Genomic DNA, 13,542 nt, shown 5'->3' on the forward strand with positions numbered 1-13,542 from the left:
TACAAGGTGCCACCTGCTCATCAGATAAACATTCACACACATTCACACTCCGATGCGCAGCACCGGGGGCATCTCGGGTTCAGTGTCTTGCCCAAGGACAATTCGACAATGACTGCAGGGGCGGGGATCGAACCACCAACCTTCCGATTGGCAGGCAACCGCTCTACCGCTGAGCCACAGCCGCCCCATGTCATGTTTAACATGTCACTGGCCCAGGCTGTTGTTCCGGTGTGCCTCAAGTCCAGCCCCTTCATCCCAGTGCCCAAGCGATCACCCAGAGTGCCTGAACGATTAGCGTCCGGTAGCACTGACCACATCACCAAGGGCCTTGAAACGCTAATCTTAGCTCACCTCAAGCCCAGCCCACCAGTTTTCATTCCATTCCAACAGATCGACTGAGGATGCCATATCCACAGCCCTCCACTTTGCCCTCACATATCTAGATAATTGCAATTCCTTTGCTAGGATACTATTCATCGACTTCAGCTCAGCTTTTAATACAGTCACACCATTTGATCATGAAATTACACAGGCCTGGTATCAGCATATCCATCTGCAACTGGATTTTGGACATTTTGATCCCAGACGATGAGGGTAAAAAACCTTTCCTCCACTACGTTTCCTCTAAACTCTGGTGTACCACAAGGGTGTTTGCTCAGCCTATTACTGTACACCCTCTTCACCCATGATTGCTCCCCCAGTCACAACACTAACTCCATCAAATTTGCAAACGACACAACGGTGTTCGGTTTGATCAAGAACAATGATAAATCAGCCTACAGGGAGAAAGTATAGCACTTGGCTGCATGGTGCACAAATAACCTCCTTTTGCTCAACACCTCCAAAACCAAAGAAATCATTATCAACTTCTAAAAAGCACATGCAGGCACTCCACACACCCATTCACATCAATGGGGCTGATGTAGAGCGGGTCATCAGCTTCAAGCTACTGGGTGTCCACATTTCACAAGATCTCTCCTGGTCACTCAAGGCCTCCACTCTGATCAAGACAGCTCAACAAGGCCTCTTCCTCAGAAAACTGAAAAAAGCTGAACTCTCCCCTCAGATCCTTCGTAACTTCTATCACTGCACATTTGAGAGCATCTTCATTAACTGCTTCATGGTGTGGTATGGGAACTGCACAATGGCTGACAGGAAAGCCCTACAGCGAGTGGTGAAAACTGCTCAGAAAACAATTTTCACATCCCTTTGGCCATCACTGACCTTCATCTCTCACAGTGTCTGCGACGTGCACAAAATATCAAAGGACCACACACATCCCAGTCATGGACTATTCTCCATCCTGCCATCTGGGAGACGTTACAGGAGCCTTAGGAGTCAGTTTTTTTTTTTAACAACACCATCATGCTGCTCAACACCAAGACCCAACACTAGTGCCCTCTCTTTTTGCACATGGACTACGGGCTGTCTGACTCCCTCTGATACCTATGCACCTCAACTTATATGGACTATGGACAACGGTCTGATTTCTCAGAAATCTATGCTCTGTATTTGATAATGCACTTTAATAACAGACAAAACAAAATCATACTGCATTCTGTGTATTTACGTGTATGTCTTTTTAAGCACTGCTATGAAGAAGAAAAAAGCACTTTAATGGTTGCACTACTTGTTGGATGTAAAACTGCATTCCATTGTACTGGTTGTCCTTACTTGTGCAATGAAAATCAAGTTGAATCTAATCTAATCTAATAATCTTTAGAGTTTTTGGAGTTTGGCACTTCTGTTGTTGCACTTTCATGGTCTGGGTACGTTCTACCAGACAATTTGCAGCTTGCTTAGGTTAAGGATAACATTGCTCGAGATGGTAAGTGTGATTAATAACACAATATATTTTCACGTATTTTATTCATTGGATTAACATGAAAACACATTCCTGTCTGGTTATTTACAGAGAGATACATATAATTTTGTATATCACATCACATTATGTAAATACATATAGAGGATTTTATCCATATTGTCCAATCCGGTTTGATTCAGTTTTATCTTCATTACTGCTAAAGATGTGTTTAAATCAATAATTTCTTTTTCACAATGTGATGGATGCATGAATTCAACGATCGAAACATTATACCTCTAGTTTCTATACATCTAGTTTTGTATATTGAACAATATAACATTTATTGTGCGCCCGTTTAGTTTTATTTATCTCCTCATACTTCTCCTTCAGCTCTGTGTTAAACCTGCTCTCCATGCCTCAATCTCTCTCTATCTTTCTCCCGCTTCACTTCTTCTCCTCTCTTTCGCTTGCTCTCTCCCTGCCATCAGATTCTCTGCGGCTACATTTCTTTATGCTAATGAGGCTAAGCCAGTGGTGCTTGTGTTTACGCTGCAGGATACATTCACAAACACTTAACCCTCCCAGGAGAAGCAAGGCGTTGTGCATGCACCTTTCCTTTCCCCCAGACCCACCCGTCATCAAAAATACACATTTTAAATGTCAATTGGCATCAAGACAGGCATGAGGCTACAAATTGCTTTTAAAATATGCCTCTGCAGTGTTCTGATGGTTTATGGACAGGGCTTAAATCCAAGGTTGCAAACATCCTCCTACATATGTAGGGATTCAGTGTGCACTCACATCTACTTGGAAAGGTTTCTTACATTTTAATATTTCATTAATTTACCGTTGGTTAAATTTTTAGATTGATGGTGCTTGTAAGTGTATCAACGGCACAAGGCCAGAAGTATTTGGATATAAGGCTATTCTATATATATACACACACACACACACACACACACACACACACACACACACACACACACACACACTATCAGTGGCGGAAGAAGTATTCAGACCATTTACTTAAGTAAAAGTACTAATACCAAACTCTAAAAAGACAAGGTTCTGCTTTGAAAAGGTTACGTGAGTTAAAGTATGTAATTATCATCAAGAAAATTTACTTACTGTATTAAAACTAGTGAATGCAGAAAAATCCTCACATTTCATAAACGATCCAAACAGTTTTGTGTGCTAAAATCTTAATGTGTAAAGTGACTAAAGCTGTCAGATTAATGTAGTGGAGTAGAAGTAGAAAGTGGCATGAAAAGAAAAGACTCAAGAAAAGTACAAGAACCTCAACATTTGTACTTAAATAGTAAAGTAAATGTAGTTAGTTACATTCCACCACTGGATATCCTATCATTATATGAGGTAAGATATTGTATAGATTTTGGATATTGTAATATGATACAAGTGTTGTCTTTCCTGTTATTACAGGCCTCATTACAGTAAAGTAATGTCATTTTCTGAATTTACCAGACTGTACCAGACATACTGATGATTGTTTATCAAAAATCAAAAGCACCAATTGTCAACCCTACAGTATTGCCGCAATATCAATATTAAGAGTATTTGGTAAAAAATATTGTGATAATTGATTATCTCCATATCGCCCAGCTCTATTTGGATATTATAGTTCTGACAGTAAATTAGTTGAAATCACTGAAATATATGCGTGAATTTAAAAAAATGCGATCAGTCCTTTAATGGTGGATATGCAATCTGATCGGCAATCGAGTCCTCAAAAACTTTGTGCTGAATACTTTAACAGCATTTTTTTATTTTATATGTTATTAACTATATTCTAAAGTTTAATTAAACCCTTTGGTTTCTTCAGGCTTCAGTCAGGTCACACTTCAAAGATTTTTTTATCCTGGTTTATATTGATAGCGATCCAAATAGGAAAACTTATCGTGATCAAATTTTTTGCCATATCACCCAGCCTTTATGATGACCATATAAGATGAGCCATACAAACTGTACCTCACACTCAGCCTATCAAAGCAATCCTGTAAAAGATTTAAGAGTTTTTTTTAGGAATAAGTAAGTATTGTCGCATAGATACACAAGCTATACAACAGTGGGATCACACCTGTGTCTTTAACCATGATGTATTGTTTTATTGGTTTCATTTTGGATAATTTTGTTAAATATACCCAGTTTAACTAAACTGTAAGACTAATGAGTGTCTTAAAAGGATGGTTTGGAGTAATTTATTAATTTAATGATTAAATAATGTCTCCAAATTTACCTCATCTATAACTTGTCTCCTGCTATTAATTATTAAATATTTCAGTTGTATCTCTTTTCGGTGTTGTATACAGTTCCTAAGCGCTCATCTTAGTGCCGGTAGCAGTAGCAGCAGAGAGCAGAAGCCATCAGGCAAATGTTATTTAAATAAACTCCTGGTGTACTTTCAAGCTTCTGGGGAGGGTGTTTGGCTCGAGGTCCAGAGGATCCTAGGGTAAAAGTACTCCGAACCATGCCTTTAACCAACTTGTCAGTTGTTAGGATAGGCTCACTGTTGTTTTTTGAAAAATCGGAAAAGCAATTCTGGTTGCAGGCTTCTCATTGCTTTCACGGGCAAATATTGCCTCAAGCAGATTATGAGAGTTTGTACCTTAAGTACCCTATTATTATTTTAAGTTACAAATGGTTGAACTCAAATAATTTGGAAAAGGCATCTGAAAGCATTCAGATCTAAATAAACATTATTGAACTTTGTCCTTATATTAGTAGCACTCTCGTCTTGGTCTTTGTCTGTTCAGCCATGCATATGCTAACTATGTAGTTTATAATCTATTGCAAAGTAAACTGGAATCAAATTAAACAACAAATGGTTATTTTGAAAGATTCCCACCATTGACCAGACATTTCCAGAAAATTATCAAACTTTCATGAACTGACTGTCAATGACAAGGTTTAGTTACAGCGATTAGAAATATACACAGACCACAGATTTATTATAAAAGTCAAATTAAATCCTTTTTTCAGACTTTTCAAGGATCGTGACTAACCTATCAGAAAGAGTTTGGATTGATAAACTGTTTTTTTTTTGGTGCCTGCGGTCAGAGAGACTGATCGTTTCCATCAGGAGTGGCGGGCTGACCTTGTCTGAGTGTCGACTGTGACCTAGAGAGACATACAGCCTGGATCATATCACTGACTCAAAACACACACACAAATGTGCGCGCGCACACACACACACACACACACACACACACACAGCAGGTTTTCTAAACTAAAAGCAGGAGACAGCAGTGAAAAGAGGAGCATAAAGAGAGTGGGGAAGAAAGTTGTGGAGCAAGACAGAGAGAAAGGTAAACCACATTATTTTATCTTGTATTATTTAATGTAGGGTTAGGCAAAGTGTATTGTACTCATTGGAAAACTATGTGTCACACATGCTGCAGCTGTATATATACAGTATATGTTTATATGTACAGTATATGTGCGTGTGTGTGTATTAAAATTCCTGCTGCCACTGTCGGTGGGCTGATAGGGCCTTTAATCACCTCTGATAATGTAAGAGTCTGTGACTTTGCCTGGGGCAGAGATTCTGGAGTGAGTGAGTGTGTGTGTGTGTGTGCGTGTCTTGGACATTAAGACACACAGAACATATTTGTATGTCCTATGTCTTAGGAAGCCATGGGAAGACAATACTGAAATACTGTTTCTGTATTTTCTTTGTGTTTTACAGGGAAAAAGAAAGATCCATGGGTTTACACACTAACAGAAGACAATTGTGTTTGTTTGATTGTTTGTGAGTGTGTGTCATTCCAGTGACCTTATTACACTGTGACACATACACCTTCGAGAGCACATTTCTCCCCTTGTGGCTCTAGATTTACACATTTGCAGACAGTTGGCAACACTTTTGTTGTGTGTACTTGCTAGAGGTTTCTAACATTGACAGTTAAACAAATGGACCAACAGATCTCATTGTTCTGGACGGAGACCAGTGAAATCTATAAGAAGCTCTTTTCCAGTGATAAGTGTTACTGCGCAGCCTCCAACTGAGCTTGACAAAGTAGATATAACGTGGGTAACCTGTCTGAAAGTTGTAAGCAGGGCATCAAATTAACACCTACCACCCACCAAATGCAGGTGAATTTTGCAATTGGCAGGTAACACTGTCAATCTACCTGAGAATTGAGTGATTCAGATGCGTAACTATCGGTAAGCAGGATACGCAGTTGCTTTGGGGCCCGGACCAATCAGGGGCCCGCATCACATGAAGACACTGATTGACAGCTGGGGCCCCCTATCGCATTTTCAGTACTCAAGACAATGCCAGCAGTACCAAACACAGCCACTAACCAATCAGGAGTGAGAACGGGTCAAATAAATTTCCGTGTTTCTGATATAAAAACGAGATGTGTGTGACTCAAATATCTCACCAACAAAACGTACAGCAAAAGACGGTGCAAAACATTTCAGACCGTCCTGCCAAGAAGTAGAGTATACATTTTAACATCAAGGTAAGCTGTAATGTCTTTTCACTATAAAGCCACGGAAAGTTGCTGCTGTTTCAATCCTGCCGGCTCGCTGCAGTGGCCGGGACTGTTGCTCCGTTCACCCCGCGACTGACGCGCACACACATATATATAACCAGACACAATCACACACAGTGGATTCAATTCAATTTCATTTTATATATAGTATCATTTCATAACAAGAGTTTTCTCGAAACACTTTACAGATAGAGTAGGTCTAGACCACACTCCGTAATTTACAAGGACCCAACAGTTCTAGTAGTTTCCTCCAGAGGAAGCAACAGTGCGACAGTGGCGAGGAAAAACTTCCTTTTAGCCAGAAACCTTAAAACAGACCCAGGCTCTTGGTAGGCGGTGTCTGACGACCGGTTGGGGTTAGAATGGATAAAACCACAGATGAGATGTACAGGATGACCTAAATTGAGAACAGCTACATTATTGTAGGTGCAATGATAAGTTTAAGTCCAATAAGTACTTCATCGAACAGTTTTAATGTGTGTCCCAGCCCAGGATATCAAGCTGGATATAAGGCGGGCTAAAAAATGGCTGGCAAAAAGACTTTGGCAGGTGGTCAAAAAACCTCAGGCCCTGGTTGTAAGTCTTCTGGAGAAATCTTAATCATTCTCAATATTGCAGAGACGGAATGCATTTTAGCATGCTATTTAAGAATAGTAATTAAACCTAAACAGTTAATGGAAGTCAAAACTGTCTGCAAGCTTCTCCTGACAATACATTGATTTGTCGACTATGCGACATCAAGTCGCTTCGTTATGACACAACTGTTAGCCTATTTTTACAAAAACGCAGCTGTAACGTGAGACACAAGGTAATGGATCCTTTTATACATTGTCATGTTGGTTTGAAATGAACAATAGACAACTTATGTTTTTAAACGCTTCAGATGTAAAGTTTTTTGCTGTCAAAGTGGCGCCAAAATGGAATGCTAACGGCGGGTGAGTGCTTTGTAGCACTGATATGGCGCCATAGGAGCCAAACTTCGTGGAAGCCCGCTTACCCCCTTGGATTCTAAATACTTAGTAAGATTAAAGTCAAACAGTTGATCTCTTTCATGAATTCATCTGCCCACATATGGCTGAGAAATCTCAAGTCGAGCACAAGAAAGTCCTCGCTGTGAGAGGCACTCTGACAGCTGCACCATACCCCAGCTATGATGGCAACATGCTGAAAGTTTTATTCTCCAGTTTATTTCCATGTCCCTGGGGAGGTTTTTGCTGAACACAACAAAGTCCTCGTCCCAGTAGCTTGAGATCTCCCCATGCTCAATCTGTCTGCCTCTTTGATATCTAACATTTCACAAGGGTGTTGCTGTGTGTGTGCTTTCTGCTGCGCTGTTCAGGTAGAATTAATAGATGTATGGAACTGACAGACAGGTCTGAGCGAGGACCCCTGGAGACTCTGAGCGGAGACAAGAAAAAAAAACAGCTACATGTTTGCAGTAGTGTTGCTCATTAAATAATCAGAAGCGTTATTTAATGTAAAGTCTGAGCAGCTGGTACAGGGAGCAGGAGATTTAGATCATGGGCAGCTACACCCTCACTCAGTCCTGCTCAAAGTGTCATCAAGCTGATCTGCTCTGTGTGGGTATACTATAACAATAACTATTACTGGACTCACTCTTCCTGTTACAAACTGCCACTGCAGTACAATATATTAAGAAACCTGGGAGGAGACAATGTGAAATCAAATCAGATATGTCATCAAGCAACACGCACATCAAGTGTTTAGACATTCAAATGTTGTAAGATTCAATTATTAATTCGTGATTTAAATAAACAATTCCCAGATCATTTGAATTGATCACCTCAACATTTATTTATATGGCTCTACTTTAATAATTGAAATAACTGCAATCATACAAACATTATTTCACTTATATAGATATATTTGATCTTTGCCCTTAAAGTACCCTCCGGTCACCTCTCAGTCAATTCCGGTTGCGTGTCTGTGTGTGTTCTTCACACTTCTTACTAAGAGTGTCTATTACTGCTCCTGCATTTAACCAGACCAGCTAAGGAGTGTTGCATTTTGGAATTTTGCACTGTGTTGCATCAGGCCTCTTACACACACACACAACTCTGATGACTTCTTGTCTCGGTGTTTTATCGTATTTTGGCCTAACCTGTTTCCTATCGTTTGTCTCTGTCTCTCAGGTTATTTGTCTGTTGTCTGTCTTTAAGTTGTTCTTTTGCCTCATGCTGCAACCATTGCACACAATGTTTTTGAGTTACATTTTATCTGTCGGCAAATCAGAAACACAAGTACAAATAATCTAAGACTTTCTTATTCTTACTTCTTTATGAAGTCTTTTTAATCACAAAACAGAACTGAATGTCTTTTCTAGCTGATGCCTGTAGCACTCTGACAGAGTCCCCAACACCCTGCCCCGCCTAAAACTCATGGCATCTGAACCACAAAAGAGCAGCACTACCTAATGTATGCCATATATATTCACCGCCACACTTCAATGGGCCCTTTTCAAGAAGAGTTTAACCATACGATTGCTGCTGCAAAATAACACAGCCTCATCTCCCATTCACAGAGAACACACACACAAACACACACACACACACACATTCCATCAGTGTGATTTACAGTTGATCTTTAGCAGTACAGAGCTGGGAGAAGCCTTTTACTTTCTCATTTGAAGGAGCAAGAGGGCTTTTCTGTCTGTAGATAGATAGGAAGATGGATAGTGTGGTAGGCAAGGAACGCCAAAGAACAACCTCTAAATACACAAACCGTGAGGGACAATCAGTGCAAGCACACACACAAAAAAAATAGAGAGATGAGCAGAGAGACAACCGAGGGAGAGTTCACTGTGGACTGATCTGTGCAGTAGCTGCTTTCAGGCTGCCTGGAAGATTTTGGGGCCCTTTTTGAATATCCAACCTACTTTAAATAGAAACTACTTTTGTTTTTTTAATTAACTTGACCGAGATTTTGAAAAATGGCAGCCTGCAAAACCGAGGCCAATTGATGGCATTCCTCTGGTTGCTAATTAGAGGAAAGAGCAAGAGATGTGGCGCGTAGAAGATAATGTTCGGGCAGTTTCACATGGTGTTGCTATGACAATCAGCTAAGAGTCCCGTCTACGTTGACTGGGTACAATTTGCAGTGACAAAGGGAAATCTCAAAATGTACCTGGTACCGAAAGATTGTTGAGTATAGTCAATGAAAGCTATGTGGAAATGAGTCATTATATATAATGCAGGAATATCGGTAGGCTTTAGGGATGTAGATACCATTGAGGACACATATCTAATGTGCTCTGTATATTTCTTCAAATTTAACAACCTGATCTGCTTACATTTGTCTTCAATAAAAGTAACACAGACTTTGCTTTTAGAAGATGGAAACCAAATGTTTTAGACTCAGTGTCATTAAAAGGTTCTTTTACACAGGTCATTTGGTCTGGATTTTCAGACTTTTCAGTTTGATCCGAACCAAAATTACAGGTATGAAACCTCCCCCGAACTACGGTCCAGACCAAACTGCCAAACCTTGGTCCAAATAAAAGGCCAAATCAAACTCAACCATTGGCTGTTTTTTTGTAGTGTGAAACACTAGTTAAGTTTTTGCAGCACCTCAATCATAAGGCCTTTACTTTATGCATACAGCATATGCATATATCTGGTCTACATTGACAGGTCAAAAAGCTAAGAAATATGAACCCATTGTAACTAAGGCTGCTCGGTTAAGGAAAATTCATAATCAAAATGACTTGGTCAATATTAAAATAACAATTATTTACCACGACTACTCATTCGCTTGGGAAAGATGTTGCATTCATCGAACTTGAAAAGTGAATGGCCAAAAAACAGTTAAACAGATCAACAGTGAAAACACCTTGAACGGTCAAATTTCCCTTCAAACTTTACCTTTTTGAAGACAAACTAAGTTTACTCGTAAAAAGGTAATGTGCAAAATAATCCTCTTTCTCAATTTCAGTTTTTTGTCATTGTTAGAAGCCCAAATTGTAATCATGTTTCAAATTATTTTTATTATTTGCACAGACCTAATTGTAACCTCGTCTATTTTTGTTCCACATCAGAGTAAATGGAGATGCTTTAAACAATGCAACAATGTAACTAGTACCAAAAAAATGAACCGCTGTAGCACAGGGAGAAGGAGGGAAATTGTACACTTGCAACAGCTTTTGGAAGTGGTGCAATAATGAGTAAGCTAAAAAAGTGTTTGAACAAAATTCTTAAAAAATTTAGATAAAACCAACCATGCGGTTTGTAAACCTCAAAACAATAAAAAGTAATTATTTATGAAATAGAAGGTGTATGAAAGTACACATCTGGGTGGGATTCTTGATCATAAAATCTGCAGGAAACCCCTATTAAACATGCCCAAGCAAATGTAACACTTGAAGGGGAGGGGAAAGACAGGCATGTATTGAATAAAAAAGCACTTTATATTTTATATAGTCTACTGTATATCCAAAACATTCCACTTCCGGGATTGCTCTCCTTCTGCCCGAAATTCCGCCTGATATCACTCTTTTCGGATGTCCTGTTAATTTTATTTTGTTTATAAATCCCCGGTGGGGAAATTACAATTTACACTCTGTGTACACACTTTGTTAGTAATCACACACAGACCTGAAATACCCACACATGCTCAGAGCCTATACATGTTCTAAAAGTGATCACAAGAGTCTTGAGATACATTTTGAATTTGATGGTGAGCCAGTGTAGAGACATTAAGAATTTGGATGCATTAAATATCAAAATAAAATATTGTATCTTTGTTATTTTTTGTCGAGTGCCGTTTTTTCTTCTTTTACAATGCATAATTTTACTGACACTGTTCTTGCTCCATGGAAGACCGGCGTCACATGAGACTTTTTAGAGGAGAATAACTAATAGCAGCAGCATTTTGGACCACTTAAAAGCAGCCTTGGGGACAGGGCTGGCTGGAGTAGAAAGAACTTATGTTAGCATAAAGAAATTATCTGCCATCCTACTTTATACAGTTAAGGCAGTTATCAAAAACTGTCAATTGTGCTACATTTTGAGGCAAAAAACATTGACAATACATTTAAATTGACTTATTATCTGGCCAAGGGAGGCAAAAAAAAATAGGACCCAAAACAGAAAATGAAAGAAACACAGAAAAATCCAAGTCTGACACAGGGATATTGACACACTGCCTGAGTTCCACAGTGCCAACATCTGCATTGAGATCTGACAGTACCAAGTGCGTTACTCTCACTCACCATGCATCAAGCGCTTAGTTGATAAGGGTCAAATGTAGGGATATGTCTAGAGACTTTCAAATTTCTCAAAACTTGAAAATCAATAAGGTCCGAACTTATTGATACTGCTATCAAGACTAGTGGATCACACAATGTTATGTTGGTGTGTATGACCTGGAATTTTTTTTACAAGCACAGTGTGTGCGTAAAGACAATAGGTAAAGACTCCCAAACGCACATCATTCAAAACAGTGGGAATGGCTACCTCTGTGGGCTGCTTAATCAGCTTTTTAATCTTATGAGCCAGAGCTTGTCATTTATGACAAAAAAAAGCATCTTTGATTCATTCATGACTTAATCATTTTATAACAAGTAGAAACATACTCTTTTTCTGCAGGTAAAACCTAACACTCGCTCTGTTCCGTTGATGTCTTTGGGCCCTGACACACAAACCCGACGGCTGATTGTTGGCAGAAAAGGCAGTTGGACTGTCTGCCTCCCCGAGTTGAACAGAAAAAGTGCCTCGGAACACACCAAAGTGATGCTGACTACCAACAGCAGCTAATTGCACGAATATGTCACGTGGGTCTATGCCATGCATTTTAGGCCATGCAGTTGTCTTTATTTCAGATCAACAAAAAGGTCAGTTTTTAAAAATGTATCCGATTTTGAGAGCCTCTAGTAACGCGCATTACCGCTCGTCATTTCCGGGTTAGCACTCCACCTATCAGATGGGTCATTTGAGTCTGACTGCTGGCAGGGCTGCCTTTCGACCGAGCATGTCAGGTCAGCCAAACTGAAAGTCGACGGCCCCTCTTACGGATGACGGCAAGTTACCGACCTCGCCAGACTATCTAACAGACGATAATCGGGTTGGTGTGTCAGGGCCTGTAGGTGTCTTCATAGCCCTTACAGAAGGTATCCAGCCTTGATAACCACCGCTTTTCAGGGTCTTTGTGCAATAAACCAAGATTACGTCCAAGATTGATACACTTCGTTGTTTGTCGCCACTAGCTTTGATGCTAGCCGCCATATAGCTTTTCCCATGATGCCAATCAATAGTTTGTTTACATCTTGTCAACCAATGGAAGGCTGTTCCATCATTGCAAAAGAAAGCAATAACAGTTCTGTTAAGGTGAAGAATTTGTTGTCTCTTTCCACCAAATAATCGAAAAGTATCGCTAAAGACACACATTTTTGTTTTTTTAAAGATAATTTACAGGCGTTTATTGATAGGACAGCTAAATACATGACAAGAGAGCGAGATGGGTAATGACATGCAGCAAAGGACTGCAGGTCAGAGTCAAACCTGGGCAAACCCTTTGAGGAGTGCACCTCAATATATGGGCGCCCGCTCTACCAACTGAGCTATGCGGACGCCCAAGACTCGGATTGTTAAGCAGTCTCGAAAATGGTATCAATATATATAAAAAGTAACGATCCACATACCTGGTCAAAGTTCAGCAGTAGGCAGAACTTATATCCATACGCTTGAAGAGTCAAGTTCTAATTAAGTTCTCTAATTTGGTAAATCATGAACAATGGTTAACCTGAAGAAGTACCCAAACATATACTACTTACACTATTGATGTTAAGTTGGACCGTGCTTGGTAGGGCTGCGCAATTATGGCCAAAATGATAATCACGATTATTTTGATCAATATTGTGATTACGATTATTTGTTGATTTTAACCAAAACAAATGTTATAGTCACATAGACTATTTATAGCTGCTTTCACATCCATATTTTGCTACATTCTTCTTATGTTGAAGTTGTATGTTGTAAATACATACAGCTGCAACACATGTAAATGAAAATTATCTAAAATAAATAGCCTAGGATATATTTAAAAAAAAACTCTTTGTGAAAGCTCCTTCACTTGTTTTCAACAATAACTTATTAAATGAGCTAGGGAAAGAGGGGGAGTGCGATGGACGTAGCATTGTTTAACGACAGACGATTTGGAAAGCTGTGCTTTTGATACAACAGCGTCACTGTTGAGGTTAAGTCCAAC

The 13,542-nt window shown here is 39.6% G+C and overlaps 1 protein-coding gene and 1 long non-coding RNA gene across 7 annotated transcripts in view; one reads left to right on the forward strand and one right to left on the reverse strand.

Moving 5' to 3' along the window:
• The window catches only part of LOC117936761 (RNA binding protein fox-1 homolog 3-like), a 713,247-nt gene that overhangs the window by 501,489 nt on the left and 198,216 nt on the right, over positions 1-13,542 (reverse strand). The window lies entirely within an intron of this gene.
• LOC117936781 overlaps positions 1-13,542 on the forward strand; it is a 20,470-nt gene that overhangs the window by 4,283 nt on the left and 2,645 nt on the right. The window contains exon 2 of the long non-coding RNA XR_004655022.1: positions 10,758-10,858. This is a non-coding gene — a long non-coding RNA (uncharacterized LOC117936781). The remainder of the gene's footprint in view (positions 1-10,757; positions 10,859-13,542) is intronic.

The sequence above is a fragment of the Etheostoma cragini genome, chromosome 21 (genome assembly GCF_013103735.1).
Source record: "Etheostoma cragini isolate CJK2018 chromosome 21, CSU_Ecrag_1.0, whole genome shotgun sequence".
Lineage (NCBI taxonomy): Eukaryota > Metazoa > Chordata > Actinopteri > Perciformes > Percidae > Etheostoma > Etheostoma cragini.